The following is a 17,449-nucleotide window of genomic DNA, read 5'->3' on the forward strand; positions in this document are numbered from 1 at the left end:
TTGTAGCATGCATGCACGTAAGGTCTTCCTGGTATGTGATGAAGTTGGAGCACAATTTATCCTTGATTGTCTTCCTTTGCCTGAAAGTTGGGGGTGCGTGATGGTTAACTCCTACCAATCTCCCCCCTAGGAGCATGTGTAGTAGTACTTTGCTTCAAGGGCTAATAAACCTTTGCACTAAGTATATGAGTTCTTTATGACTAGTGTTGAGTTCATGGATTATACACACTCTCACCCTTCCACTTTTTCTAGCCACTCTAGTACCGCGTAACTTTCGCCAGTGCATAAACCCTCCTTATACATTTCCACAAAACAGCCACCATACCTACCTGTTATGGCATTTCCATAGCCATTCTGAGATATATTACCATGGAACTTCCACCGTTTCGTTATTTTGAGTTCCAACAATGAGTTGTAATTTTTTGAGTTGTAAGTAAATAAAAGTGTGATGATCATTAATATTAGACCATTGTCCCAACTGACGAATAAAATAAAAAGAGGCCAAATGAGTCCAAGAAAAAGAGGCCAAAGTGCCCAACAAAAAAAGGAGGGAAAAAGAGAAAAATGAGAGAGAGAAAGAGAGAAGGAACAATGCTACTATCCTTTTCCACACTTGTGCTTCAGAGTAGCACCATGTTCTTCACGATAGAGAGTCTCCTATTTTGTCACTTTCATATATTACTAGTGGGAATTTTTCATTATAGAACTTGGCTTGTATATTCCAATGATGGGCTTCCTCAAATGCCCGAGGTCTTCATGAGCAAGCAAGTTGATGCACACCCACTTAGTTTTCTTTTGAGCTTTCATACATTTATAGCTCTATTGCATCGGTTGCATGGAAATCCCTACTCACTCACATTTATATCACTTGATGGGCATCTCCATAGCCCATTAATTTGCCTAGTTGATGTGAGAATTTCTCCCTTGTTTTCTGTCTACTACCACCTTCTATTCAACCTATAGTGCTATATCCATGACTCACGCTCATGTATTGTGGAAAGAGTTGAAAAGGCTGAAGTGCATTCAAAAGTATGAACCAATTGATTGGCTAACACTGAGGTAGTACATGATTTATACTTTGTGTTGAGAAGAGGGAGCAAAACAATACTATATGATTTTGTAGGGATAACTTTCTTTGGCCATGATATTTTGAAAAGACATGATTGTTTTCTAGTATGCTTGAAGTATTATTGTTTTTATGTCAATATTAAAATTTTGTTTTGAATCTTATGGATCTGAATATTCATGCCACATAAAGAAAGACTACATGATAAACATGTTAGGTAGCATTCCACATCAAAAATTCTGTTTTTATCATTTACCTACTCGAGGACGAGCAGGAATTAAGCATTAGGATGCTTGATATGTCTCCAACGTATCTATAATTTTTTATTGTTCCATGCTATTATATTGTCAATCTAGGATGTTTTATATACATTATTATGCTATTTATATCATTTTTTGGGGCTAACCTATTAACCCAATGCCAAGTGCCAGTTGTTGTTTTTTCCTTGTTTATGTCTTTACAGAAAATCAATATCAAATAGTGTACAAATGGAACAAAACTTTTTGATGATTTTTCTTGGACCACAAGACATCCAGGAAGCTTTGGGAGGAGGCCAGGGGACCCACAAGGTGGCGACAAGCTCATAGGGTGCGCCCCTGGGGGCGCAACCTCCAAGCTTGTGGGCCCCACGTGGCTCCTCCAACCCTAATTCTTCTTCTATAAATTCCCAAATATTCCTGAAGACTAGAGAGCAACCGAAAATACTTTTTCTGTCGCCGCAAGTTCTTGTTCCCGAGAGATCCTATCTGGAGACCTTTTCCGGTACTCTGCCATAGGGGGATTCGATCACGGAGGGCTTCTACATTAACCTTGCCACCCTTTTGATGATGTGTGAGTAGTTTACCATAGACCTACGGGTCCATAGCTAGTAGCTAGTTGGCTTTTTATCTCTCTTTGATCTTCAATACAATGTTCTCCTCGATGTTCTTGGAGATCTATTTCATGTAATCTTCTTTTGCGGTGTGTTTGTTGAGATTCGATGAATTGTGGGTTTATGATAAGATTATATATGTATATTATTTGAGTTTTCTCTGAACTCTTTTATGCATGGTTAATATATCTTAGTATCTCCCTCCAATCTATTGATTTGGTTTGGCCAACTAGATTGATTTTTCTTGCAATGGGAGAGGTGCTTTGTAATGGGTTCAATCTTGCGGTGCTCAATCCCAGTGAAAGAAAGGGACATGACATGTATTTGTATTGTTAACACTAAGGATAAAAATATGTGGTTTGTTCATATTGATTGGATCTATTTATCTACATCATGTCATCTTGCTTAAGGCATTACTCCATTCTTGTTAACTTAATACACTAGATGCATGTTGGATAGCGGTCGATGTGTGGAGTAATAGTAGTAGATGTAGGCAGGAGTCGGTCTACTTGTCTCGGACGTGATGCCTATATACATGATCATTTCCTTGGATATCGTCATAACTATGTGCTTTTCTATCAATTGCTCAATAGTAATTTGTTTACCCACCGTATGCTTTATTTCAAGAGAGAAGCCTCTAGTGAAAACTATGGCCCCCGGGTCTTTATCATATTATTTTCAGATCTATAAAACCAAAAACACAAAAAATACCTTACTGAAATTTATTTTCTTTTACTTTATTTTGCATTATTTTTTATATCTATCACTACCAGATCTCATCCTTGCAAGTAAACGTGATGGGATTGACACCCCTTTATCGCGTTGGGTGCAAGTATTTGTCTGTTTGTGCAGGTACAACTATTGAAGACTTGTGTGTTCCTCCTACTAGATTGATACCTTGGTTCTCAACTGAGGGAAATACTTATCTCTACTTTGCTGCATCACCCTTTCCTCTTCAAGGTAAAAACCAACGGAAGCTCAAGAAGTAGCACTTGTGTTTTTGCAGAAAGGTCCCTATCTCCCAGGGTGAATTGCAGACATGTTCATGGGAACAGTAGGCATAACTACGAAGGCGGCAACATGAGGTTCCACCCCTACAGAAGAGGTGTTGTCCCTGGCTATGGCATGGGCATGAGCTATGCGCTAGCGGCATTTCGAGCTGCACGTGGTGAAGCACTCCGGCACCCGCCCTACTTTCTGTAGAAACTGTAGCTAGAAACGTCAAAATACACTTCAGTCGGGCGCCAGCCATCAATTAAAATGTATCCCATAAAATATATATTGAACATACAAGTAGACATGCATCAATGCTAAGAATATATAAATAGAGAGTGGCCACATGCATATTTTGTGCTGCAATCTAGCTAGCTACTTGCATATCTGCATATATCCATCTAGCTAGGAAATATTGTTTTGATACCCTGTCTAATGTATACACTAACAGACCTCCATGTGCTCCCCCTTTTTATCCTTTTACAACATTTGCCATAAAATACATTATTTTTTCTTGAAGAGATTTACAAATTCGATCATTCTGTTGTGCAAATTTAGTAAACCATGAAACATGCATATGGAACTTTGATATGATATATTAATGGATGATTCAAACTGCACCATCCTTGTCTTGAGACAAGAAATGTATGGCCTAACTAGTTAGCAACCCAAGGACTATCACTACAGGCATTACAATAATCGCTAATATTTTAATACAGATGATTAACTAAATACAACATTCGGAATACAACAAGAGTATAAGATGCCCGCAAAATCAGAAGAAGGATAAGTCAATGTTGTCAACATGCTGAAACCTCTAGTTACATCCCACAAGTTGATCTATGTTGAACTAAAACGTTTAGGAAGAAAGTACTAGCAACACGGATACACCATTTCTTGTGGTGGGAAGCAGTACAAAATCAAGATGCACCATAGATTATGTCTAGAATCCTAAGCCGATTGAAGACCATAATAGTGCAAATGGGCTAAAGATTCAATTGCGCGCATAGATCTGATACATAGAATGTAGGTTTACCAAGCGTAGTGAACCAATTGTGATCTGGATGGATCTTCAGAGTTCAGACGACCTCGCCAAGGGGGCTTTGATTCAAATGAGGGGAGGAGATAAGAGATCCATTCGATTCTAAGGGTTGTTGTGGCAGGAGTGGCTCGAGGGATTTTACCAAATTTCAGGGTTATATAAAGGCAATTTAGCAACGACGAAAATCCTAGGTTATGAAGGGGATTGGGACATGGAGAAGAAAGGAAAGTATGAACTACATGCTTATCTTTTCCTTATAATCCAGTAATTAGTCTCAGCAACAAACACAATATAATTCTGAATGTTATGGTTTAACAACGACGGGATAGAGTGGGTCTTTCTCCATCATCAACAACACTAGACCAAAACATTTTGGGGTGAATTATCACTCGCATGTGCAAGGTTTTGGGGCGATGACGCAGGGGGTGATCTCCAGCACGACCTTGTAGACATGAAGCTTGATGTTGTATTCCTGGTCCAGGAGCTCGAAGATGCACACATCACATTTCTCCAGGTTGTTCTCTATGGCCAGCGCACCGCACCCAGCGCTGAAAGCTGCACAGGGACACACGCCACCAGTGTACTCATACCACACCTTCCACGGCTTTTCCTATGGGTCCCATAGCTCCATCTTCCTACTCTCTTTGGGGAGAAATTTTTTTCACGAACTTTTCCGGGATGATCTGCAGTTGCAGGTCGATTACGACCAGTCAGTGAGCAATGCAGTTTTTGAATATGTGTATCGAAAGGAGAAATCAAATTGATCAATTACCATGAAGTACGAGGCATAGACATTGTTGTGCTTCATTGCCTTGACGGTGAAGGGCCTCTCGGATTAGAACCTCCGTGCCCTCTCCATGGCATATTCCTTCTCCATTTCGGTTACTGGATGCCTCTGCGATGTTAATCCCGGCCTTCTCATAACCTTGATGAGAACTAGTATAAAAATATGCAGAATATCAGGATAGTTCATTTCAAGTTTGTTCTAATTAGTACTAGCAGTATAATAAAATGGCGCACTTACAGGAAGGAAGGAAGGAAGGAAGGTAGGAAGGAAGAAAGAGATTTACCTCTGCCAGGTTGGTTTTCACCATTGCTCTTGTTGAACATCGGGAATTGATTCTGCCTACTAAGCCTTTTACCAAAGGATTCGTGCCATGTGGATAAGTTCATGCACACGGATTATGGTGGGAATACACCTGTATGAACTATATGTGGGTAAAGTTCATTAGCTTGATGAAAAGATCATATAGATAGGAGCCATTTGACAGTATAAGACCAATGTTATGTAGCTAGCAGAGCATATAGATAGCTCTATGACACAACATCTAAGCCTTCTCAACCAATATATATATATATATATATATATATATATATATATATATGTATATATATATATGTGTGTGTGTGTGTGTGTGTGTGTGTGTGTGTGTTTGTGTGTGTGCGTGTGTGTGTGTAAAACAAGTACTACTCATTTTTAAATCGATTCATTACCTGCCCAATTGTCACTTGGTGTTGTTTCTTTTGAAGCTTTTTTGAGGGGAACTCTTTTAGATGCTGAAGTAGCAGACCTTCTATAAACAATTAAAGGAGCAGCAGAGCTTTTTCCCTCAACCTTAGAGTCCTTTGATGGACGACTGGCCAACTCTGCATACAATGGATGTGCACACAAGTTAGCTAGATAACAAGAGCTGATGAATCATGTGACAACATTTCGCCATCACAATTATAGTTAATTATTGATCCATCCTATGGTTATTCAGAATTACCTGCCAAATTGTCACTTGATGATGATGCCTTAGAAGCTGAATCACCATATGGAGACCTTATCTCCTCAGCCTTAGACTTCATGGGTGGACGATGCTCTGATTCTACTTACAGTTTGATGTACACATAGACAAGGTTAGCTCGCTAACAAGAGTATATGAATCATTTTACAAAATCAAGCCATCTCATACCAATATATGCATAAAAAGTACTACGCATACGAATCATTTTAAAAAATCAAGCCATCTCATACCAATATATACATAATCAGTGGGTTCTTCTTAATTACCTGCAAAACTATCGCTTGATGATGTTCCCCCGGAAGCTGGATCACTAGATGGAGCTTCAGAGTTTTTCCCCTCCGTCGGCCTAGACTTCTTGGATCGGTCCACTTCTGCCATGATATCATCAACCTTCCTAAACCTAGACCTCTTCCCGACCACAAAACCGTCGTCGGTTTTGCATTGATTGTCCTGCTGTTGTTGCACTGGTTCCAGAGCATCATTGTTGCACATGCGATGTTCATAGCCTTCCTCATTCTCCGGAGTTTCTGATAATGCGTCTTCAACTTCCTCCGCTTCTTCATCTTCTAAAGCATCTTCTTCTACTTCTGAAGCTTCATTTTGTGGTGTACTATCTACACTGGGTCTAGTGCAAGCGTCTTCTTCTTGCGGGGCAGTATCATCTCCATTGCTGCTGGTCGGTGTTCTGGGAACAGGGGTACCCAGACTTGCCTGCCTGCGGCCTGCGGCGTGGCTCAAGGAGTGGCCCAGTACGGCCCACCTTCAGCAACAATACTCAAGACCCTCGCGAGGGGCCAAGCCTCGTGGGGCGGACGACAGGAAGCTTCCTCAGGCGCAGCCTCGTCAGGCTGGCTCGCGAGGAGGCGGGAAGATCAAGGCAGGGTACCTCACGAGGTGACCGTGACGCAAGCCATGACGATCGAAGCCAGGCGGGCGCCAGGCGGGCGCCGGCCTGCGCAGAGTCCTTGTTTCCTCTTTGGTGCAAAGGGGGCAAGCGCAGGCAAGAGTATCAAGCAAAGGCAACCATTTCGGTGCAACAAGACCAAGACCAGCAGAACGGCAGGATGGAGGTCATCGTGGAGCCCAAGCGGGCGTCATCGACAGAGTCTTTGGTAGGCGAGGACCAACTTTAGTCAGGATAAGTGTACTAGATGTTCCCCTTCAAAATGGCCAATTGTTGGCGCCCTTCCCACTCAATATTTGGGAAGAGGACCAGGGCCTCGCCCTATAAATAGACTAGCCACCACAGTAGAAAAGGGATCATCTCATCTAGAGCCAACTGATCCGGATTCAATCCTTCCCAAGAGGCATCACCCCCACAAGAACTCCTCCCCTCGCGAGGCAGTTCTTCCCTTCTATTGTTCATCATCAGCCCCAGAGGCAATCCACCACACCACAAACTAGAGTAGGGTATTACACCATAATGGTGGCCAAACTAGTATAAACCTCGTGTCCCTTGTGTTGTTCTTCGCGTAGTTTAGATCCTTGCGAGGCGACAAGACGTGAGTAGGTAGGAGGTGTGATCTCCGCGTGCACCCCATAGTTCGAACCTTGAGGGTCTGCCGGAACCCGAAATCCGACATTTGGCATGCCAGGTAGGGGTGCGCCGGAATCCGCCTTCCGCCGCCCTGTGTTTCGCCATCTGTCGCATCCATGTCAGACGCTCGTCGATCCCGCGCCGAGCACCGGGCCGCTCTCGCCACTCGCGTCGCCAAGACGGCCCCCGTCGGCGGATGCCCCTGCCGTTCCCCATCGCCTTCCGTCAACGCCGCCACCGGCCCGGCGGGGAATAGGCAGCAGGCGTCGTCCCTGCATCCTTCGGTGCAGTGAGAAGGCCGCACCGCCACCCGTCGCTGACTCCAGCCGGTTCCTCGTCCCATGCCTGTCGCGCTCCGGCGGACGCACACGCCACGCTACTCCTGGCGCGGGAGCTCCTACACTACCGTCCCGTCGATGACCTCTACGACAAGTGGCTCGCCCGCATCATCGAGCTCGTCAGCACCGCTGGGGGCTCCTCTGCGCCATCCCTCTCGCTGCATCGTGCCCCTCCCTGCACGGGCAATGAAGCTTCGGGGGCGCCTCAGCCGCCTCCCCCTCAAGAAGGCGCCTTGGCCCCAAGGCGCGTGGCCCCTGGACGGGACCCGCTCCGTCCGGCGCCAGCACAGCAAGAGAAGAGTTGCCAAGAGATCCCTCGTCCCCAAGAAGCTGCCCGTGTGCTCCCCGCACCGGCCCGTCACGACCGCGCTCCTGCTCCAGCGCGTCAAGACTTCAAACTGCTCCTGGCGGCAGTGCACAGAGACTTCCAAGATCAAGCTCTCCGTCACCAAAGGCCTCCCGTGGCCACTGCAGGCTGTCGTGCCTTCACCGCCGAGCTGCACAGCGTGGCCTGGCCAGGCAAGTTCAAGCCAGATCTGCCCCCGCGCTATGATGGCACGGCTGAACCTGCAGAGTTCCTCCAGCTCTATGAGCTGGGCATTGAAGCCACCAACGGGGACGAGAAGGTCATGGCGAACTGGTTTCCCATGGCGCTCAAGGACGGTGCCCGCACCTGGCTCCTGAACCTGGCTCCTAGCACGATTTCCTCCTGGGACGAGATGCGCACCCGCTTCATTGCCAACTTCCAAAGCACCCGCGACCGCCCCCCGGCCATGAGCGACTTGCGCCGCATCAAGCAGCAGCCAGGAGAAACCCTGCAGAAGTTCATCCAACGTTTCAACAACGCTCGCCTTAAGATCCCCAGGGTGTCCGAGGAGGCCATCATCTCAGCCTTCTCCGACGGCGTGTGTGACATCAAGATGAAAGAGGAGCAGGCGATCCATGAAGACCTGTGCACCTCCTTGGAGCTGTTCAATTTGGCGACCAAGTGTGCCAGAGCTGAGGAAGGACGCCTTTCCCTCCTTGAACTGTCGGCTGCCGACCCAGAAGAGAAGAAGCCCAAGGTCAAGGACGTGAAGCGCAAGGGGGCTGTCGTGCTTGCAGCAGAGCCGGACACCAAGAGAGGCAGGGATCAGCCTGAGTCATCCAAGGGCAGCCAGTACTACGTGTACCACGACCTCCACACCCACAACACCAATGAATGCCAAGAGCTCAGGGCCGTGCGGGACGTGCGTGCCGGCCGACGCCCCGAGCGCAGCGACCGGGGCTATGGCCGAGAAGGAGGAAGAGGTGGAGGACGATGGGAAGACCATGGCCCTCGCCAAGGGTGGCGTGACCGACCTCGCGAGGACTGCTGGCGGGACCAGCCTCGCAAGGGAGGTTGGAGGGATCAGCCTCGCGAGGATCGCCCACAAGGCAACGCGGGCCTCCCTCCTCTGCCACCATAGCCGAGGAGGAATGAAGACCCTCATCAGGACGAGGGGGATGGGGGCTTCCAGGAGCCGCGCGCAATCGCTTGCATCTTGGGCGGCGCTCAGGCCCCACCCTCTCAATGCATCTTCAAGCAGTTTGCTCGCGAGGTGAATGCAGTCCTCCCCAAGCTTGAGGCCATGCGCCCTCTCAGGTGGTCAGCGTGCGCCATCACATTCAGCTCAGCAGATCAGCTCAAGTGCGCCGCCACAGCCGAAGTCCTCCTGATGCTTTGTTCCCCAATCATTAGAATGTGCAAGTCACCAGGACCCTCATCGATGGCGGAGCAGGGCTCAATGTCCTCTCCGTCGAGACATTCAAAAATCTCCAAGTGCCATACAATCAGCTTCAGCCAACCAAGCCTTTCTCAGGAGTCACCGACGGTTCCACTGTCCCGATAGGGCAGGTCCGCCTTCCTGTTACCTTCGGGAAGCGCGACAACTACCACACCGAGCTCATTGACTTTGACGTCGCGCACATCCGCCTGCCGTACAATGCCATCCTTGGGTACCCGGCTCTGGCCAAGTTCTTGGCAGTGACTCATCACGGCTACAATGTCCTCAAGATGCCAGGAAGTGGTGGAGTCATCACGGTGCCTTGCGAGGAGAGGGATGTTGTGTGTTCTCTGGAGCGTGCTTTTCAGGCCGCGTCAATCGAAGACCCAGATCACAGGAGCAGAAGGCTTCCCGAGGCAGTCCCTAAGAAGAAGAAGACATCTCCTGGTCCGAACCCTCGGGAGGCAGGCCCCTCAAGATCCGCGCCCGTTCAGGGGGTGCCTCCTTCTGTCGCATAGGAAGGCGCGCCCGGCGCCCTCCTCGAGCAAGGCTCGGGGGCTCTCTCCTGGAGGGCCATCGACTTTGCCAAGATCACGAGGGAGGCGCTCGGGCACCACTTGGAGGCGCGTTTCAAAGCACGTTTCCCTCAGGAAGGAGCAAGGCAAGGAGGGCCAAACCCTCAGGAGTTCGTCAGCGATATAATTCAGGAGTTGCAGGAGTCAAGAGTCATGAGTGGCAGCCGCCGCTTACCCGCCATAGCTCCCCATCCGGGCGAGGATGGTGGGCTGCGCGTCTGCATCGACATACCAGGACTCAACCGAGCCGCCTCTCAGGAGCGCCTCTGGCCCTCACGCGTAGGACGCTGCGAAGGTCCACCCCACAGCTATGTTCGCATGCCTTACGGCTTGCCAAACGCGGCTGATGTGCGTCAGCGCCTCATGAGGAGCATCCTGGAGGCTCAAGAGGTCAGGCATTCCGCAGTCCTGGCGGAGATGGAGATGGTCCGTGAGGAGCCGCCAGCGCCTCCGGAGCCTCACGAGGCTCCTGGGCCTGGGGGCTCATAAGGATCGGCTTCCCGAGCACACACCGTCCGCTACTTCAGCACCCTTTCATCTCCAACATCAACAGGTGACATCCTTTGAGTTTCATCTTCAGCTTGGAGCGCCCCCAGGGTTGCATCATTCCCAGGCCGCATGGGTCCGTCCCTGCGGCATGTACCCCTTTTGTACATGTTTTTAGCTTACTTTGGTGGGGGCGCCCCTCAGGCTGCATTATCCCCAAGTCGCTCGGGCCCGACCCAGTAGTGTTCGCCTTTTCCTACATCTATCTAAATGAATTTGCACCTTCATGCTTAACATGCTTGACTTAATCGCCCGCTCGATTGACACCAACTTATGGAGCTGCTCCCTAACGGCACGACGCTTGCGCATGGGTCCGTCCCTGCAACGTCGATAAACCTGAGTGGCTGAGCTCTGGCCGCGGCAACCCCGCAAGGCGACACCTCACCAGGCCCTCAGTGCCCTCATCACCCCTCCAAGAGCAACCAGTAGCTGGCTGGCAATTGTAATGGCAACGCTCATTTTCCTTGTGGTGAGCTCGCAGGATATCTTTAAGGAGCAATGTCGGGGGAGGCCTTCGCGGTGTCTCCTTCCCTCTCGACCGCGCGAACCGCTTGCACATTAAAGGGGGGGCGCCTGAGCATCGCAACTGACGGACTCTTACTGGCTCTCCAGCCCTCACCTCCTGGCCTTGTCCATGGCATCGCGAACTGGCATACCAGTGACGGCTGAGCTCGCTCGAGGGCCGGGACTCGAGGACGTAGAGTGCGAAGGGGAGTAAGGGAAAGGGGGAAGAGGCTCGCGAGGACCCCGCCCGGCAACTCCTCAGCTGCCGACGCGTGGACATGGCGCCGCACCAAGGAGAGGCTTCAGACTCTCGAGATAAGTCATCCTCCGGAACTACTAACTATCGCAACACCGACGTTGCACCTAATGCAGCTCCGTGTTGGCAACGTTTGCGCTCCTTTCTCACCGAACGATGGCAGCTTGAGCGCTAAAGGGGACCTCCTGAGCGTCACGACTCAGGGGTTCTTACTGGACCTCGGGCCGCTCACCTCCTGGCCTTGACCACGGCATCGCGACTTGGCATACCAGCGACGGCTGAAGCTTGCCTAGGGACCGGGACCTGTCGGCACAGAGCACCGAGCCCTCGTGAGGTTCGAAAGGAGGAACTAAGGTAAGGCGGGACGAGCATCTCACACTGCTTCACAATAAGGATCATATTAACAAAAGGAACTACATGCACCTTACAAGCCCCCACGGGGTGTGTTCTTGGCTCCTCGCAGGAACAAAAGACGCGAATCCTAAGGAGTCCTAACTACAGGGACCATGACGGCAGACGCCATCATCAACAGGGGGCCACGCAAGGCCAGCGCCAACCTTGTCCGGATCAGCCGCATCGACCGTCGGGCGCGCCGGCCCTGCTTCGTGCACGACGCGAGCTCGGAGGCTCGTAGCTGTCGTCGCTCGTCGCCGGGGTCAGGAAGAGTCTAGAAGAGTCGCTGGACCCTTCGGTACGTCCGCTGCCATCAGAGGAGCTGCTGGAAGGGCGGGCGGCAGGCCTGGTCCTCTCCGCTCTAGAGCTTCGGCCGCTGCCTCTGGGGCAGCACTCCAGCCGGCGCCCATCTTCGTCGAAGACCTTGAAGAGCATCAAGGAGGCACCATCGTAGTCCAGATGGATCACAAGGTCCCCCTCCGATCGGCAAACCCAGGCGATCTCGCCCCAGCCCTGGGTCATGAAGACCTTGCCCGGAGCGACGACCTCGACATCCGCTTCGGTCGCAGGAGTCGGGCAGTCGGCGTGGTGCAGCCAGAGATTGAGAGGCCCCCTTGGCGGAACCTCGAAGGCGAAGGAGGGGGAAGACGAATCCAAGATCGAGGAGGCATGGCGGCGTGAAGCACAAGATCACGAGAGGAGCCCTCGGCGTGAACTCCAGGAGGAACGAAGCGCACCGTCGTAATCCGCCGCCGGCGACGACGCCTCTGGCAGTGCCGCTCGGCGCCTGCACCTTCAGGACCCTCGATCCGGGCGTACAAGGGCAATGGGAATCTAGGTGGCGGTCACTCAAACCATGGCCTCGACACCTCCTGCCAAGCACCCCCTTCCCTGCGGCAAGAGGCGAGCTGCTTCTTCGGCGGAAGCGGGACAGGACCCTCTCGGGGGGCCTTCCCCTTCTCTTCGGCAGAAAACTGACGGATTGGTGCCATTGGTGTAAGGTGGAGCGAGGGCAAGGAAGAAGAAGAAGGAGAGTAGCAGGAAATGATGGACCGGAAGGGCTCGCGCCGTTCCGTACGTATAGCTGGGGGAGGCCAACTGCCAGCCTCCACGATCACAGGTAATCATGACCCGTTTTTGCATGCAGGGACTTGTCAATTGGTGCATTTGCCGAGGCATCATGGGGAAGCAGGGACGTCCACGTCCAATCAACCGCCACGCGGCACCCAAGGCTGCAGGCTGTTGGGGCCCATGGTGCTTCGCACTTGCCCCTTCGCTTCTCTGCTAAGCCAAGTCCGGGCGCGCCTTGGGCCCGGGGGCTACTGTCGGCGTTCTGGGAACGGGGGTACCCAGACTTGCCTGCCTGCGGCCTGCAACGTGGCTCAAGGAGTGGCCCAGTATAGCCCACCTTCAATAACAATGCTCAAGACCCTCGCGAGGGGCCAAGCCTCGCGGGGCGGACGACAGGAAGCTTCCTCAAGCGCAGCCTCGTCAGACTGGCTCGCGAGGAGGCGGAGAGATCAAGGCAGGGTACCTCACGAGGTGCCCGTGACGCAAGCCATGACGACCGAAGCCAGGCGGGCGCCGGCCTGCGCAGAGTCCTTGTTTCCTCTTTGGTGCAAAGAGGCCAAGCGCAGGCAAGAGTATCAAGCAAAGGCAACCATTCCGGTGCAACAAGACCAAGACCAGCAGAACGGCAGGATGGAGGTCATCGTGGAGCCCAAGCCGGCGTCATCGACAGAGTCTTTGGCAGGCGAGGACCAACTTTAGTCAGGATAAGTGTACTAGATGTTCCCCTTCAAAATGGCCAATTGTTGGCGCCCTTCCCGCTCAATATTTGGGAAGAGGACCAGGGCCTCGCCCTATAAATAGGCTAGCCACCACAGTAGAAAAGGGATCATCTCATCTAGAGCCAACTGATCCGGATTCAATCCTTCCCAAGAGGCATCACCCCCATAAGAACTCCTCCCCTCGCGAGGCAGTTCTTCCCTTGTATTATTCATCATCAGCCCCAGAGGCAATCCACCACACCACAAACTAGAGTAGGGTATTACACCACAATGGTGGCCTGAACTAGTATAAACCTCGTGTCCCTTGTGTTGTTCTTCGCGTAGTTTAGATCCTTGCGAGGCGACGAGACATGAGTAGGTAGGAGGTGTGATCTCCGTGCACACCCTAGAGTTCGAACCTTGAGGGTCTGCCGGAACCCGAAATCCGACACTGCTTGTGTTCCCTTTCTCTTCCTCTTCAGCCACGTCGATGTCCTTGTGTTGTGGCTGTGCTAGAGATGCATATGGAGCCTCACAAGACAATGGCAAGAAAACCGTCACTGAGAACTGTGACTGTCCGTCGTAACGGAACACCAGTAGGTAGCCATACCCGACGTGATAGTCGGAGAGGAACTCCTTCCATCCACGCACAAAGCATAGCTCACCAAATATTTTCGCCAGCTCTACGGGCCATTTATTCCCGCTTGGACCTCTCAGGGAAACCATTCTTGTACAATCTTCCAATTATTTGTGGAATCCTACTGGAATGGTCTGCAACATGTGTCGTCATACAAATTAGTTAGTAATGGCTGAACACATGTCTAGCACAACCCAAACATGCATATATGGCATGTAATCTTGCCTTCCTATAGTCCAATCCCAGCTATCAGTCACTGCTCAAATGGCATTATATTTTGCGCAAATATTACATATGTCTCTTTTATTCACAACCTACATTTTTTGTAACCACAAAAAATATCAACTTTCATGAAGTATTTTATATTTGGATATGTTATCTCTTTTATCCTTTTCAATGACACAAAACATTGTATAGTCTATGTTTTAAACATTCACATACTGAACAAAGAATCTATTGGGTGAAATATATTATATATGTACAATTTTAACTCTATCAAATTAGAGAGCACCATTATTAAAAGTGAACTACAATGGAAAAGATAACCATCACAACAATCATACAAAAATATGGGAGGTAAAAATTGGAACAACTAAAATGAGTTAGTCCCTTTCTTTGTTGTTATGAATCAAGAAACCCTACCATGTGTTCCATGAATGAATAGGACATGAGTGCCCTAAAGAAGTGAGGGCAATTTTTTTTGTCATTTTGGTCTTCATCATCCCTTTCCTTCGACTCCTCTTCCTCTTTACCATTCTCCTTCCTTCCCTTTTGCTCATTTATCTCCTTTTGTTCCTCCTCTTTATCTTTCTCAATTTCTCCTTCCTTCCCTTCCTGCCCCTGCTCTTCTTTCTCATTCTCATTCTCCTCCTTTCTTTCCTTATGTGGCATCGCCTTCCACCCATTTTCCTTTCTTTTCTTCTGATCCTCCCTCTCCTTCTCCTCATCATCCTTCTTATCAATAGCTCTCATTTTCTTCTCTTTCTCCTCCTTGTTCTTACTCATCTTCCTCTTTGATGAATTTTGCTTCTCCTCTGTTTTCTTATCACCTTCAGCGTTATTTTGCTTCATTTTCTCTTTTGTGTTAACATCTTCATCTTTGTCTTCTTTTACCTTGACATTTTTCTTTTTATCTACCATGCCCATAGTGTTACACTGTTTTTGATGGCGTACCATGATTGGACCTAAACTGATGGCATCTACTTCTCTCTCTGCAATACAATAGGAGATATATGGTACATTAGCATAATATGTTTGCAATGGTAACACTGGAATATAATACCACTCAAGTTTCACTCCAGGTTTGGATTTTTGTTCCCACTATTCAATGATTATTCCAAATTTCTTAGTTATTTTCAAGAACACTCCTACATAGTCCTTTTGTTACAGATCTAACAACCAACATAAATATAATTTCCATATAAGCTCTCCAGGGAATAACATAGAACACTATTTATCCCATATTTATATGAAAACATTGGACACACGAGTGCGCATCATACATGAATGCATGGAATATATATAGAATGGCCACATGCATCATATTTTGGTGAGGCACACTAGCACATTTGTATATATTCATGTAACCAGGCAATCCGGTTTTGATACCTTATCCAATCAATCCACTAATAGACCTTCATGTGCTCCCCATGTTTATCCTTCTAGAGAATTTGCCAAACGAACATTATTTTGTGTTGGTGAGATTTACAAATTTGATGATTCCATTATGAAAAATTAGTAAACCAAGAAACATGCACATATTGTGTATATTACCATCCTTATCTTGAGACAAGAAAGGTATGGCATAACTATCAACCAACGGTTATCACAAGAGAAAAGGAATGTAGCATTATACTAATATGCAATATTTTAATAAACTAAATATAACTTAAAGAATATAAAAAGTTATTTTCCTAGTGGGATTCTTTCTTCCGTATATATAGGGCATTAGATCATTCTTCCGACATGGCCAAATTTCCATTGTGAGGATGAAAACACCAAAAACATTATTGTGTGTTTCACAAGAATCTATAACCCCTCCCCCTCAAAGTGAGAAGACAGATATGCCAATCTTATCAAGAAAACCTCTATTTATATCCCACGTGGATCTATGCTCAAGTAAAACATTCAGATCAAGTACAATTTCAACTTCTAAAGATGCACAAATAATATCATTAAGTATATAGATCTCTTCCACCCCAATAGTTCTGCCAAAAACGTGGGATATAAAGTAATATGCCCTAGAAGTGATGGATTCAAAGATTGAAACCCTAGGAGCAGGAAAAATGAGGCATTACTAGTATCCATGGAAAGAGATCGGGAAGGAGAAGGCCTCCACGGAGCGAATCCGTGAGAGATCCACAGATCCGGAGCATCAGGGGACACCGGGGCGAGGGAGACAGCAACCGGCGGCTAGGGCAGGAGAATAGGTCGGGCACGAAGGGGAAAAAGAGATGCCCCTTCGGCCCGAGTGCATAAATACCTGCCTCGACCGTGGAGCGGTTGTACCGCTCTGAAGAGTGGTTGTACCGCCCCTGGTACAGTCATGGGGTTACAGGCGGTACTTCAATTGCTAGGGAGGCAGCGGTAGTACCGCCTGTAACTGCCCAGTAGTACTGGCCAGCAACATAGGCTAGAGAGAAAGCGGTAGAACCGTTAGAACCTCCCTGGTTGTACTGCTGGGACAATACAGCCAAGAGGCAGAGTGGTTGAACTGCCCCGACAACCGGTTGTACCGCCCAATCATAGTCACCAACGCCAAGATCAATCTTGTGCACAAATTGGAAATGTATGGTTTGTGGGAAAGCGAAGGCTTGGGATGGAGACAAGGTACTAAAGTACGGTGAAGTAAACTCCAAGATTCCAAGAAGCAAACAAGAAAGGCCAATACTTGGAGGATACAAACACCTAAGACCAAAGGAAACTAATTAGGCAAGACAAAATAAGGTCAAACGGAAACCAACCCTCTTCTTGAAGAGAGAGAGAGAGAGAGAGAGAAGCGGTGGCCGGAGCCACCTATGTTTGATTTAATTGGTATAGCACTGCGAAGATTTGAACCTTGGGCCCAAGACCAAAACTCATCTTTGAAGCACAAATGCCATCAAGAATGGCTAATATGAAATACTTGATTGATTTATGCATAATGGGGGGAGGGAGAGCTCATTGAGAGAACAACACTCCCCTATGTCCATGCCTACATCTAAAACAAGATAATATGATGAATGCAGTGGGGTGTGCCTAGATTCAAGCCACATTGCTCGAATCAATGATATTTAGCTCATGCCTTAACTCGCAAAATCTTGCTTCATCCAAAGGCTTCGTGAAAATATTCGCTAGTTGCTTGATACGTCCATTTTGCATCATGTTTACCTACTGTTATTTATGTTG

The 17,449-nt window shown here is 48.6% G+C and overlaps 1 pseudogene; it reads right to left on the bottom strand.

Annotated features, from left to right (window-relative positions):
• Positions 1–4,357: 4,357 nt before the first annotated feature.
• On the bottom strand, positions 4,358–16,609 carry LOC119310236 (annotated as a pseudogene).
• Between the last annotated feature and the right edge of the window lie 840 nt (positions 16,610–17,449).

The sequence above is a fragment of the Triticum dicoccoides genome, chromosome 5B (genome assembly GCF_002162155.2).
Source record: "Triticum dicoccoides isolate Atlit2015 ecotype Zavitan chromosome 5B, WEW_v2.0, whole genome shotgun sequence".
Classification (NCBI taxonomy): domain Eukaryota; kingdom Viridiplantae; phylum Streptophyta; class Magnoliopsida; order Poales; family Poaceae; genus Triticum; species Triticum dicoccoides.